The sequence below is a fragment of the Vipera berus genome, assembly GCF_964194415.1.
Source record: "Vipera berus genome assembly, chromosome: 4".
Classification (NCBI taxonomy): Eukaryota; Metazoa; Chordata; class Lepidosauria; order Squamata; family Viperidae; genus Vipera; species Vipera berus.
This window is the reverse complement of record NC_138206.1, coordinates 20,783,055-20,795,148: the sequence shown is the minus strand read 5'-3', so window position 1 is coordinate 20,795,148 and position 12,094 is coordinate 20,783,055. Positions and strand designations below refer to the sequence as shown.

Below are 12,094 nucleotides of genomic sequence, written 5' to 3'. Positions count from 1 at the left end.
TGGTGATCACATGACTTTGGGACACTGAAAAACTTATGTGTGTCATAAGCAAACGAATCATAATCATGTGACTACTTTTGAGTACCAGCTATAACTTTCCTTTTCATAACCATAATATTTTTGATCGGTCACTAACCAAGTGGTGGGTTAATGAGTACTGCTTGCATATATTGATCTGCATTGTTTCATTTAGCTCTACAGTAGGCCCTGATAATGGGTTTCTAGAGGTTGTCAGCCCTGTGATAATCTTATTGTTCATACATTAAGCTATGTTTAATTTTATAATCTTTGTTATACAGAAACATGTAAACTATAGATTTAAAACTTTTGGAGCAATTTTAGTTGCTTTTGCAAGCCTTTGAAATTTAGGTGGGTGAAAAAATCTAGTTTCAGCAAAATTGGTGATTCAGAAAAGCAAAGCTATTTGTTTCTTCATTAGATTTTTACGCTATCTTTTTATAGTATAAGAAAGGTGGGAAACATAATACTCTTTCCCTCTCCTGTTTTCCCCATAACAACAGCCCTGTGAGACTGGTTGCACTGAGAGAGAATGGCTGGCCCAAAGTCATCTAGCCAGCTTTCATGCCTAAGGCAGAACTAGAGCTCAGTCTTATGTTTTCTAGGCCAGCATCTTAGCTACTACGCCAAATTGGATTTATGTTTTCCATGTAAAAGATAACAAGGTTCAATTTTCGGCATCACTATCTAGAAGCAGGAATGAATCCCTGTGGAAATTCAGGAGAGCTGTTCCAAAGCAGATCATATCATCAGATCAGATCATTAAGTTACATGGCCTGTTCTCTGATTCTACATAAGATAGCTTTCTGAAAAACATTGAAATTTCAGAAGTTACATTGGAGATACTGCTTCTATGAACTCATAGGGCTATGTGTTGTATTTATACCACCTTCAATATAAAGAATAGATTTTTTGAGGTGTTGAAATAGATCTGAAGTTACACAAATTCTTATTTCAGTTTATTCAGTCATTTTTGTTTTAAATTTTAAAATATGAAGTTATGGCTGTTTATGATCTAAATAAAAAGGTTGAAAGATGTCAGCATCTGATGAAGCAGCAGGATGTCTAAGTTACAGTTGGTGAGAGAAATTTAGAGTGATCTGTAATCCTGAAGTATTGTGATATTCACCATGATCTGAGCTTCATCTGATTCCTGTTAAAAGGTAAAGAGATTCTGATTAAACACCTGAAACATATACTACAGAAGCCTTAATTAAATGAATTGAGTTAGTATTAATTTCTTTATTGGAAAATTTATGAAATTGTAAGATACTCTCAATGGATTAACTTGAGTCGGGTGATATTGAGCGCCCATCCACATAAAAATACATTGGTGGTCTGATGCTGTTCATGATACAGGATTGTGAAACTAAATCATGTTAACAATCAAAGGGGATCTTTGCTGATCTCAGAAAAGGGGGCTTTCATAAGCATGATGGTGGCAAGTACTAACAGAACAATCACCAAAAGCTCTGTGACCTCCATCAATCCATCATCAGTCTGATAGTGTGTAGTTGGAGGATATGCCCAATTATTGTTTTAGTTCCCAGGAGGGGCCATCCACCAAATACCACTTGGTAATGGCAAATATTTACTGGCCACTCATGTCATTGGTCAGAAGTCCAATACAAGGTAATGACTGAATGAGAGTGATGTGTATGGGAGGATATTGATGAAAACATTGCTAGTCAGGAAGCACATTGTCATGCACCTCACATTTGTCAAAATGTATGCATGATTCAGCAGGCTATCGGAATATATTCCTTGAGCAGATGAGAGTAAAGTGAATTTTTTTTGCCACAAGTAAGAAATGCTGTATTTGGGAACAAGATTATGTTCCAACAACAGGACATTATGTCTACTGTAAAGCATGGTGTAAATATCATGGTTCAGGGTGCTTTTCAACCTCAAACCCCTATTCCTAAAAGAACAGATTCTACAGGAGAATGTCAGACCCACATTGAAGAAATATAGGTGTTGCATCATAGCCATGAAACACACAAATCTATGATAGAATGGCTAGAGTAGAATAAGAAGTTTCACAGTTTTAAATTATCCAATTATCTAGGACCATCTAGAAATACCAGTGAGTTGATGGACAGGAGTATTAGTTAATGGAATTATTATTTAATATAATTAAAGCTATGGTTAATGTTTTTCCAACAAAAGTCATTAAATGTTGGCTTGTAATGACAACACAGTACCCTGTTTTGTATGTTGCTGTTTAACCAGATCTATTAAGGGGTTTTAAATGAGCTGATACCATATTGTAAACCATGGTACTGCAAAATCATAAAGAGTTCTGAAGAGTTTCTTTTCCCACTATACAAAGACTTTTTGAAAGACTGAAAATTGCACCTTAGAACATTAGATGACTAAAAGAGTTTCAACATTTTGATATATTTAAAAAATAGACAATAGAATATATTGACCAGAAAGCTATTAAATGTACTCGTTTTGTCAACATAGTTGACAACTCAAGTAATATCTCATAAGGCACTAATAAGTATGATGCATATTTAAGCATACATAGTTCTGCAAATGATTAAATTAAAAAAATCATCTTACTGTGAGTGGATTATAGAGCTTAACTAAATCTATTATATTTGCTATTTTAGTCAAAGTAATAGTTTACCATGTCCAGTCCAAAGGATGTTTAATGTTTAGCCAAGAATGCTTCACAGGCGAAACAGCTCAGTGCAATAACTTACGTTTCTCTGTCATATCAGTTTATTAGATATTTTAATGTATCCTTTGTATTCAAACTGGTATCTCAAATCTGTTACTTTCCTTTCTTTGCATATTAAGTGAAAAGCTCAAAATACAATATTTTTATACTATTATCCTATGTTCAAATACTTATGAATTAAACCATAAATTTATTCTTATTAGATATTCTTTTAACAGAGGACTATAGAGTATAGGAGTACAGTATGAAAAAAACTAATCCATAACTCTGCAATGGCAAACAGCCTCTCCTTTCCCTGACATTCTTGCACATGTATGGCGTGGCTTAAGAAGTTAAAGCTCCAGAAAGACTTTTAAACCTGCTGTCTCTGTTTTGGAAGTGGAATTAGGCTTATCCCAATTTCTGCTGAAATTAAAGGTAAGATTCCATGGACATAAAAAGACTTCCAATATTTCTACTGCTTGGAAAATTGTTTAAATGTTGATAGGAAGATTTAAAGTTTGCTTTTTGTTTCCCTGTCAGATAATTTGTTTCCCTACAATTATCCTCTCTGTAAGTCATTAAGGATTGTTGGATTCACCTATCTATTTTTGTAAGACTGAGACATTTCTTTGCACTGTTACAAATTGTTTCAATAATAACCCTATAGGATTGATCTCTAAATTAATTCTCATCTCAGTTGGAAAACTACTGCACCTGTATTATATAAGGTCATTTTTAGGGGAGTATGAAAATTAAGTTCCCTTAGCGCATTGTGTCATTTGATTCATTCCTTTGTTACAGCTCTATAAATGTAGATCTATCAAAATATTATAAATAAAATACAATATCAATAATTTTAAATACAGTACTGAAGGTGTTAGCTCATGTCAAAATATAATTAGATCTTTCAGTTGTTCATGAAGTGCAAAAATCATGTGTTTAAATTAATTTTCTAAATCAGGTGTTTTACTGATAAGCGATTGATTCCAGTGGCACCATGTGAGGGATTTTCTTCCAAAGTATGCAGTTTACTTTCAACATGCAATTTATCACATTTGGAGAGAAAATACATTTCATGGTGTTTTTTTACAAATTTGAACATGAAAAACACATATGGTACATAATACGTATTGTGAATAAATAGCACTTTTATTTTATTTAAAAATTCAATAGCTATAAACGTGTGATATATCAGAAAGTTTTTTATTTTCCCACTGAATTGAGACAAGAATTGGAGATTGCTATTTGTGTAATGCTGTTTTCTGCTGTCTTCATTTTCATGTCCCAAAGAAGCTCATTTGGAGTGTCATTAAGGAACAATGAGCAAAATGGTGGGGAGGTGGTTCTGGCAGGAGATAGAATTAGTGAAATGTTTAGGGTAGAATTTTATTTCCCATTCGGCCTTATGGTCTTAAACTGTCTTCCTGTTACAGGTAATCCTCGATTTACAACAATTTGTTTAGTGACTGTTCAAAGTTACAACCACATTGAAAAAAGTGATTTATGATTGTTTTTCACACTTACTACTGTTGCAGCACACACACACACACACACACACACACACACCCATGGTCACATGATCAAAATTCAGATGCTTGGCAACCAACTCATATTTATGACAGTTGCAGTGTCCCAGAGTCATGTGATCACCTTTTGCAACCTTTTGACAAGCAGAGTCAATGGGGAAGCCAGATGCACTTAACTGTGTTGCTAACTTAACAACTGCAGTGAGTTATTTAACTGTGGCAAGAAAGATTGTAAAATGGGGCAAAACTCACTTAAATGTCTGGCTTAGCAACAGAAATTTTGGGTTCAATAGTGGTTGTAAGTTGAGGACTACCCGTACTTATTGAACATGTGGGTTGGGCTCATAAACGTTCTTGTTAAGTCAGAAGTTTCTTATGTCCTATTTTTGTTACTGGATATCCTTGCTTTATTAAGTTGTAGATAGGTACTTCTAATCTCTGCTTTTGTATTCATACATGTTTTCAGTAAAGCATTGGTAAAATGTTTTCTTTGTTTTATACATCTTTATGACATGAAAACAATGTTATTTTTGATTATATATACACTGAAAATAGTAAATTATTTTCTAATTTACAAAAGTGTTTACACTAACATTTAATTATAAATAATATCGATAGACTGCCCCAATCTACATAAAGGCCACTTAATTCAAAGAAATCGCAGAAAAAAATAAATTATTTAAATAGAAATGTTCTTGATGGTAAAAGAGCATTTCTTTATTTAGAAATACTAAACAGTGACTAAATTGAATCTGTTATCTGCAAATACAACTTTGAGACTGCATAAAGTACTTGTTATAATGGAACTCCTAATCCAGGTATCTCAGGTAATTTATGGTTCATATAACATTGTGTCAGATGTTTCTCCTTGCCTAATGCAGCTGCCATTTTGTGGAATAAGAGTTTAGTGTATGTTGTTTCTGAAATTTTGACTAGCTACTCATACATTTTTACTGATGCTTTGAATATTTGGAATTCCACTATGTTCTTCTTTACTTATAGAATACAAATTATGTTGAGATAAAATTCATGTGTTTCCTTTGACTCAATTAATTAGAATAACTGTCCAAAATAAAAGCCAGCTTCTAGTTGCAAAATACTGGTCCAGCATATGTTCTGTTACCTTGAGTTGAAATTATCTGCTAAGTTAACTGTGTTACAAAGCAAGATTAATGCAGTGTATTGGCCAAGAAAGGAGATAATACTGACTCATGGGCCATACTTGCTTTTCTTGCTTTTGGTTAAACATTCAAAAACCTGCTTCTGAACTTGAACATCTGTTATAAGTTGATTACACATTATACAAATTTGAATTAGCTTGCCTGTTGCTTTCTGGCAATAATACACAACTATATGCAACTAGACTGTCTTGAAGGATGCCTGCATTGTGAAATGACAAGGTACCAATACAGAGATACTTTGTTTTACCGTATTTTCCAGCGTATAAGATGACTTTTTAACCCTTGAAACTCTTCTCAAAAGTTGGGGGGGGTCGTCTTATACGCCCAGTCGTCTTATACGCCGGGAAAAAAAACAAATCAATTGAGTGTCCCCATTCTTGCAAAGCAACTTCAAGCCTCCTTAGTCCAGTCCCCCCTCCAACGTGACTCTCCCTTCCCACCCCCAAGAGCCTCTTAAGCCCCTTCCCCTCCCCCTTGCAAATGCCAGACCCTGGGAGCGGCAGGAAGCCCCTCCCCCAAGCGGCATCTGAGCATAAGCAGAGCGCGCCCTGCTACCCGTTATCTCTCCCAGCAGTCTGGACAGCGGTACCTGGCAGCCTGGCGCCCCTCTCACCCGCAGACCACGCAGCGGCCCTCGCCAGCCGGCCTCGGCATGGCTGCCCCAAGCCCGGCTCTCCAGTGCATCTTCTGGTCCCGCCTGGCTGACCGCCTCCTGGGCGGGGCTTGGCTCCAGACGTGCGGCTGCTCCGTCTGCAAATGTGCTCTCAAAGCCGGATTGTACTCAGCTGTGCAGGCTGCCGAAAGGCGGGGAGTTCCCGCGGTGGTTGTGGCTTCTGGCGTGCCGTTTGCAGAGTCTGGCCTGGAAGAGCGCGTCATGTGAACGCAGCTCTTGCGTTTATTCCAAAGGGTGGGTGGAAGGAAAAGCCCCTTTGGGCTTCAAAAGGGAGGCTTTGCACCATCTGCATTAGACGGGTCTGAATCGGGCTTGTGTCGGACACTTGGCAACTGGCATGTAAGTATTTTCCAGTGTATAAGATGAAAAATCTTGAAAATCTTCCCAAAAGTCGGGGGTCGTCTTATACGCCGAGTCGTCTTATACGCCAGAAAATATGGTACTTTGTTTTTATCTTTTTTAAAAAGTTGTTATGTTTACTGTAAATTGCTTTGGGATGTTCTAAAATCAAACATAGAAATAAATGAAAAAGCAATGTGTTTAAATCAGTGCAAGTGAAAGAAAAGGTGTAATACTTACAAAGGGTAAAGTGCTGTTTAAATATGAATGAAAAGGCTAAACCGGAGGTCAGAAAGTAAGAATGTATATGATTTACATTGTGGTGAACGTATACATACATACATACATACATACATACATACACACACACACACACACGTGTGTGTGTGTGTAAATTTTAAATTGCTAACAAAGAATTAAGGGAGACTGATATGCATTTCAAACTTATTAGTTTTCATCAGTCAGCCATACCCTTCTGAGATTCGAACCTGGGCTGATTGCACATTAGGCAGTTGTTTTCACCTCTAGGCCACAGGCTCTCTCTCGCTTTGTTAGCTGATAAGCAAGGGGAGATATATGTCAAATGCTTGTTAACTATTTTTAGATTACCTTGCTAGGCCCCAAACAATCTTTATTTCCTGTGTCAGCCTAACCTGAAGGCCATCGACAGGCAGTAGTCACACCGGTGACAGCTCATATTTGTGTAAATTTTAACACATTTTAACACATTAACAAATTGTATATATATATATATGCAAGTAGGAATCCATAAACTGGTGATAGCTGCATGTTAATGTTAGAAAAATGTACTTACTCTGCGCTAAAATCAATCCAAAAGAAAAATTGTTCTGCTAGGCGATATGAATGGATGGGTAGGGGCAAGAAAAGAAATACAAAGTAGGTAATTAGGCCATTGAAGACTCAAGAATGAATGACCATGTGTGGAACTGGTATGTACGTATTTACAAAATACAAAAATGAACCATTATATGAGAAATATGCTCAATGGTTGGGCATATAAAGAGATTTGAATGAGGACTGAATTGGAAAACAAATACTAGAAGGAAGCGTGAAAGGGTTCAGTAGAGGAGGAAAAAATTGTGGGAAATCTAAAATGGAATATAGAAAAAGTGAGAGCAAAGTTAGTATAAGAACTATTGTACGGACATGTAGAAGTACACTACATTGGTTTGCAAGAAATCAATGATATTGGTGCAAGCTAGTTTTAGATATGTTTCATTTCCTCTTCCGTCTCATTTTTGGTGTTTCTGAACACTATCTTGCATCTCTGAATCTTGTTGCTAATCCTGAAAGGGGAGTACTGCGATGGGGATATTATGTAGAACTGGAATGGAAATACCTTTAATAGGTAATATTATGCATACTCATTTACTATTTTTTTAAAAAAGGGTTAGAATTTGAATGTTTTGTAGAGTACCCTTGACAGAAAGTGAAAATACCTGCTGCAATAAAATTAAAGAAATTGTCATCTACATGTATTCGAAAATTGTGGAAATATGACAAATGTGTCCAATCAATTTTGTTCCCTTTCTTCATAAAACAAATGATTTGGTCCAAAAGGGAATACCATGCAACAGACTATATCTCTCTTTCAGCAAGTCTTTTGACTTAAGTCAAATACGCCATCCTCCTTAAATAAAGTTGAAAGTGTGGACGGGAAAGGACATAATGGGGATACAGTTGCTTGAAATGCTACACGTAAAAGGTAACAATTTTAATGGATTGATATAAGAATGCAAAAGGATGCCAGATAGCTTCCCAAATGTGAATCCTGACATGAGGAAGAGGCTGTATATTTAGAATATTGGAGATCACTATCAAATGGAGTGATATTGCAAACTTTTTTTAAAAAAGCTGAATATATAATACACCACCAAATGTGCTTTCTGCTGATTGCATTATGAACCTATGTACTAGCATATCATATGTAGGGAGCTGGGATTGTTATAGTTGGTCATAGTTTTTATCATTTATGGTTAAGGAAAGATGTGAATTAAGCATTCCTCAGCTGGGTTTTCTAACCCCAATGCAGTATCAGATCATCAGTGCTATTTATGAAATTTTAATAAAAACAACCTGTAAATTATAAATGCAATTTAAAAAATTGAATATATAAAATAGCAGAAATAATTAAAAATGCACTTGCCTTAATTTAATATTGTATCTGGATTAGCAATTAAGCATTATACAGATTGCATTGAAGAAACTTTGTGAACTGTAGATTGGTTATTGTCTTGGTTTTCCTCTTTTAACTGAGTCTCCCAGGCTTATTGGATAGGATTGTTGGAACCCCATTGTAAGCAAAATTAAATAACTCGACGTTACCTCCAGCCTCCAATTCCTTACAATTACAATGGGTTGCATTATTTTTAAACTGAAAAAAGATAGAGCAGTATGTGATTACATAACTTATCAGTTATGAATCAAGGACATGTTTATCTTACTTTGATTTGCTGGATACTCAACTGAACAAATCCAACACTAAGTACGTGACAGCATTTTTCAGACAGTGAGTGGTATTTGGTCCCGGCACCAGATCACAGTGAAAAATTTATCCGTCTGTTATATTGGGAGTTGCACAGTTACATATGTACATAGCATGCACTCATGAACACATACAGTGTCGGGGGAGGGAATACTTTTTAATGCAGTAGCTCATGTGTTGCTCTGAATGAACAGACTCTTGAGATTTGTAGTTACTTTGCTAATGGTAACTGCACTTTATCCTTAAGCTGGGGCTAATATTTGCTGAAGCCAAAGAGCCCTCTTTGATACTGACGCAGATTAAAGACCTCAGATTTGATTTCTGTGTAGTGATCCTGCTGCTTTTTAAAGTGGAGCTCACAGCTTTGATTACTTTATTTGTGTTTAGATTGGTATTTTAAAATATTGACATCATAGGCTGTACCCAACGTTTCAGAGTAAAATCTTAAAAATTGTTTAATGACTAACGGATCTTTGTTCATAATTTTACCAATTAATATTAAATTAAAAATCTAAATATTTACTATACTTAGTCTAAAATAGTAATTTTAAGAGTTTCATAAAACAAATTTAGTTTTCTATTTAAATTACAAAATCTGTTTATTCAATTTTTTTAATCTAATAACATTGCTTTAATTGTGAATGTTATTTGAAAGTGAAATTCCTAATTGTACTCTGGACTGGAAATTAAAATCCAAAGATTGTGGTTGTAAAAGAAGTGAAGTGAAAGACTCGAAAGTGAAGGAAGCTAGTATTACTTGAATTGGGACTATATGTATTACTTAAACATTGATTCTGTGGTTAGAAAAGTTGGATTCAGTACTTAATAGATGATTGCATTTAAATTAGATATATATTCAATTATTTTACTGAATTCTGCTTTTGCTAGTGTTGTATCTGGGCAGCGTCCTGCTTTCTGGCCCAATGATCACTATTCTTTCCCGTACATTTTCAAACTTCTGTTTGCAATAAAATGCAGAACTAGCTTATTAAATTCTATAGTCTATATGGCTTTGAACAGAATACACAGAGCTTTTTAAAGAGACCCTTGAGTTGAGCTCAGTTATTGACAATTGCAACTAGGCAATTTTCTTGGCAGCATTACACAACTATTGTTTTAGAAATTCCAGTATTTCCTACAGCCCTGGTCACTCCCAGTCAGCTTCCATATTCAGCATACTAAACCAAATTCAGTGTGATGTTTTAACTGTAATCTTATTTTCTAACCATTTATTATTAGAAGAAGAGCACTATTACAATATAAAATGCTACTTTTTATTTGTCTTCCAACTTTATATAATCCTATTTTTGAATATTTTAATGCAATCCTATTTTGCACTGTTGAAGTCCTAGTATTTAGAAGAGAAAAAACTATATTTTTATTTGGGATAGAAATAGGTTTTCAGTTTTACATAAATTTGTATACCCCTCCACCCAGAAGAATTAATTTCCTTTGCAATAGATAGTGCTTAGATGAACTTTGAGAAATAACTGAAGATTACAGTAAAGCGTGTTTAGTCAACAATGTATGATGAGAATACTTTATTTAACCAGCTGTAATTAAATATCTCTTTCTAGGAAGCTGTTAAGATTCTGAAGTATGGCTGAAGATGCAAAATCACCTGGGAAAGATGAATTCTTTATAATATTTCAGGTATCTTTTGTCTTCTCTTTAAATCTCTTAATAACCAATGGTATATAGAAGCTTCTTGATGCTCAATTTACGCCCAGAAGCAATTGTTTTCCTGTAGAAAGCTGCTATTTACTCCTTACAGGTAAGGGTGAACAGCTGAATGACAGAATAGACCCATTATAATTTATTGGGGTCCATTGGGAAACAGGGAAGGCATCAGAAAAGTCAAAATGACCACCAATGGTGCAAATGGCACTGTTTTTTTACACGGGTTACTCACGTGACCCATAAGGAATAGCTTCACTTGTACCATTGTTGCTTCCATCTTGACTTTTTTAACCATATCCTGCATATACACCTGGAAGGAAGCCCTGTTATCTTGTAGGGGAGATCGACAGCATAGAAATTTAATAAATAAGGGAGTATTTGGGGCAAGTTTGTAATCCTTTAAATTATTTTTATATTTACTGGAATACTGAGAATGTAGGAGCATACTTCAGCTATCAGTATATTTCATTGAAGCCTCTTTCAAAGCAACTAAACTTCAACTTAATATAGTTTCCTATTTAATAACATCACCTCCATTTGGCCTAGATTTTATTTTAACTTCTTCCTCATCTCAATCTATTCAGTCACTTTTTTGATGTTAGATAACATGGTGCAGTAGATTTAGGAATCTCAATGTACTGATGACGTTCCCTGGGAAGTTCTTAATTCCTTAGCAGTTTCATGAACAAGATGAGGGAGAAGATGAAAGCTTTAATGTAATATTAATTTTGGTGTGCATTTCTGAGTTTTAACAGTAGAGAGTAATCCTTCCAACAGCACCATCAGGACTAAGCCAAATAAAAAGGAATGGAATTATTCTCCCCCCCCCCCGCCCCCCAGCCAAACATCCACAAGACCAGATCCCATCAGATTTATAAAGGTTATCATGGTTGAAATGTAACATCTTGAATGTTTTTCAGGACAGTTGCATCATGCAGAGTTAAGCAAGCAACTATGATCTCAGGATTGTATTGACAAAAAGGAAGAATCCTCTGAGAACGGTAACCATAAAGGGGACAGGAATAAAACAAGGACACCATTTTAAATTTCAAAGTAACTATTCAGTTTGGAATGAGATTTCTATAACATAAAAATGCCAGTCATTTTCTCCCCATTAAGAGTGGTTTTCCATGTAACAATGTTTAAAAGAAGTATGGCATTTAAGGAGAAATTTGCTACTTGAATAGGGATATTGGGAAATGTGGCCAAACCAGGCTGAGGAAGGAATAAATATTGGAGGAACCCCTGGTCTGATGAACCCAGATGCTAGAACAGCAATTTCATTGTTGTTCTACTGCTTTATAACCCTTGTATAATTTTTTCTCTCTCCCATCAACTGTGAGTTATTTATACAACAGTCTTCCTCTGCCTCTTTTAACATGTTCCTTGGTAACCTTGTAACTTGAAATTTTGGGTCTTAGAAGCAGGGTAGTACTCCATAATTGAATATTTTAAATTACCTAAGAGTAAAGGCTGTCTGCAATTCATGAAATCTTTCGG

The 12,094-nt window shown here is 35.3% G+C and overlaps 2 protein-coding genes across 16 annotated transcripts in view; one reads left to right on the top strand and one right to left on the bottom strand.

Annotated features, from left to right (window-relative positions):
* PSPC1 (paraspeckle component 1) overlaps positions 1-12,094 on the top strand; it is a 61,231-nt gene that overhangs the window by 48,582 nt on the left and 555 nt on the right. For 2 of the 15 annotated variants that reach the window (XR_014026458.1, XR_014026465.1), the window contains 2 exons: positions 10,492-10,557; positions 11,510-11,647. The gene's annotated coding sequence lies outside the window, so the exon portion shown is untranslated. Of the gene's footprint in view, positions 1-1,103; positions 1,182-2,910; positions 3,125-4,940; positions 5,043-6,603; positions 8,135-10,491; positions 10,568-11,509; positions 11,648-12,094 lie in introns of those variants that run through there. The other 13 variants (XR_014026469.1, XR_014026470.1, XR_014026464.1 and 10 more) reach the window with 12 other exon arrangements.
* The window catches only part of MPHOSPH8 (M-phase phosphoprotein 8), a 38,353-nt gene continuing 26,621 nt past the window's right edge, over positions 363-12,094 (bottom strand). Inside the window, exon 16 of the transcript XR_014026457.1 lies at positions 363-1,171. The gene's annotated coding sequence lies outside the window, so the exon portion shown is untranslated. The remainder of the gene's footprint in view (positions 1,172-12,094) is intronic.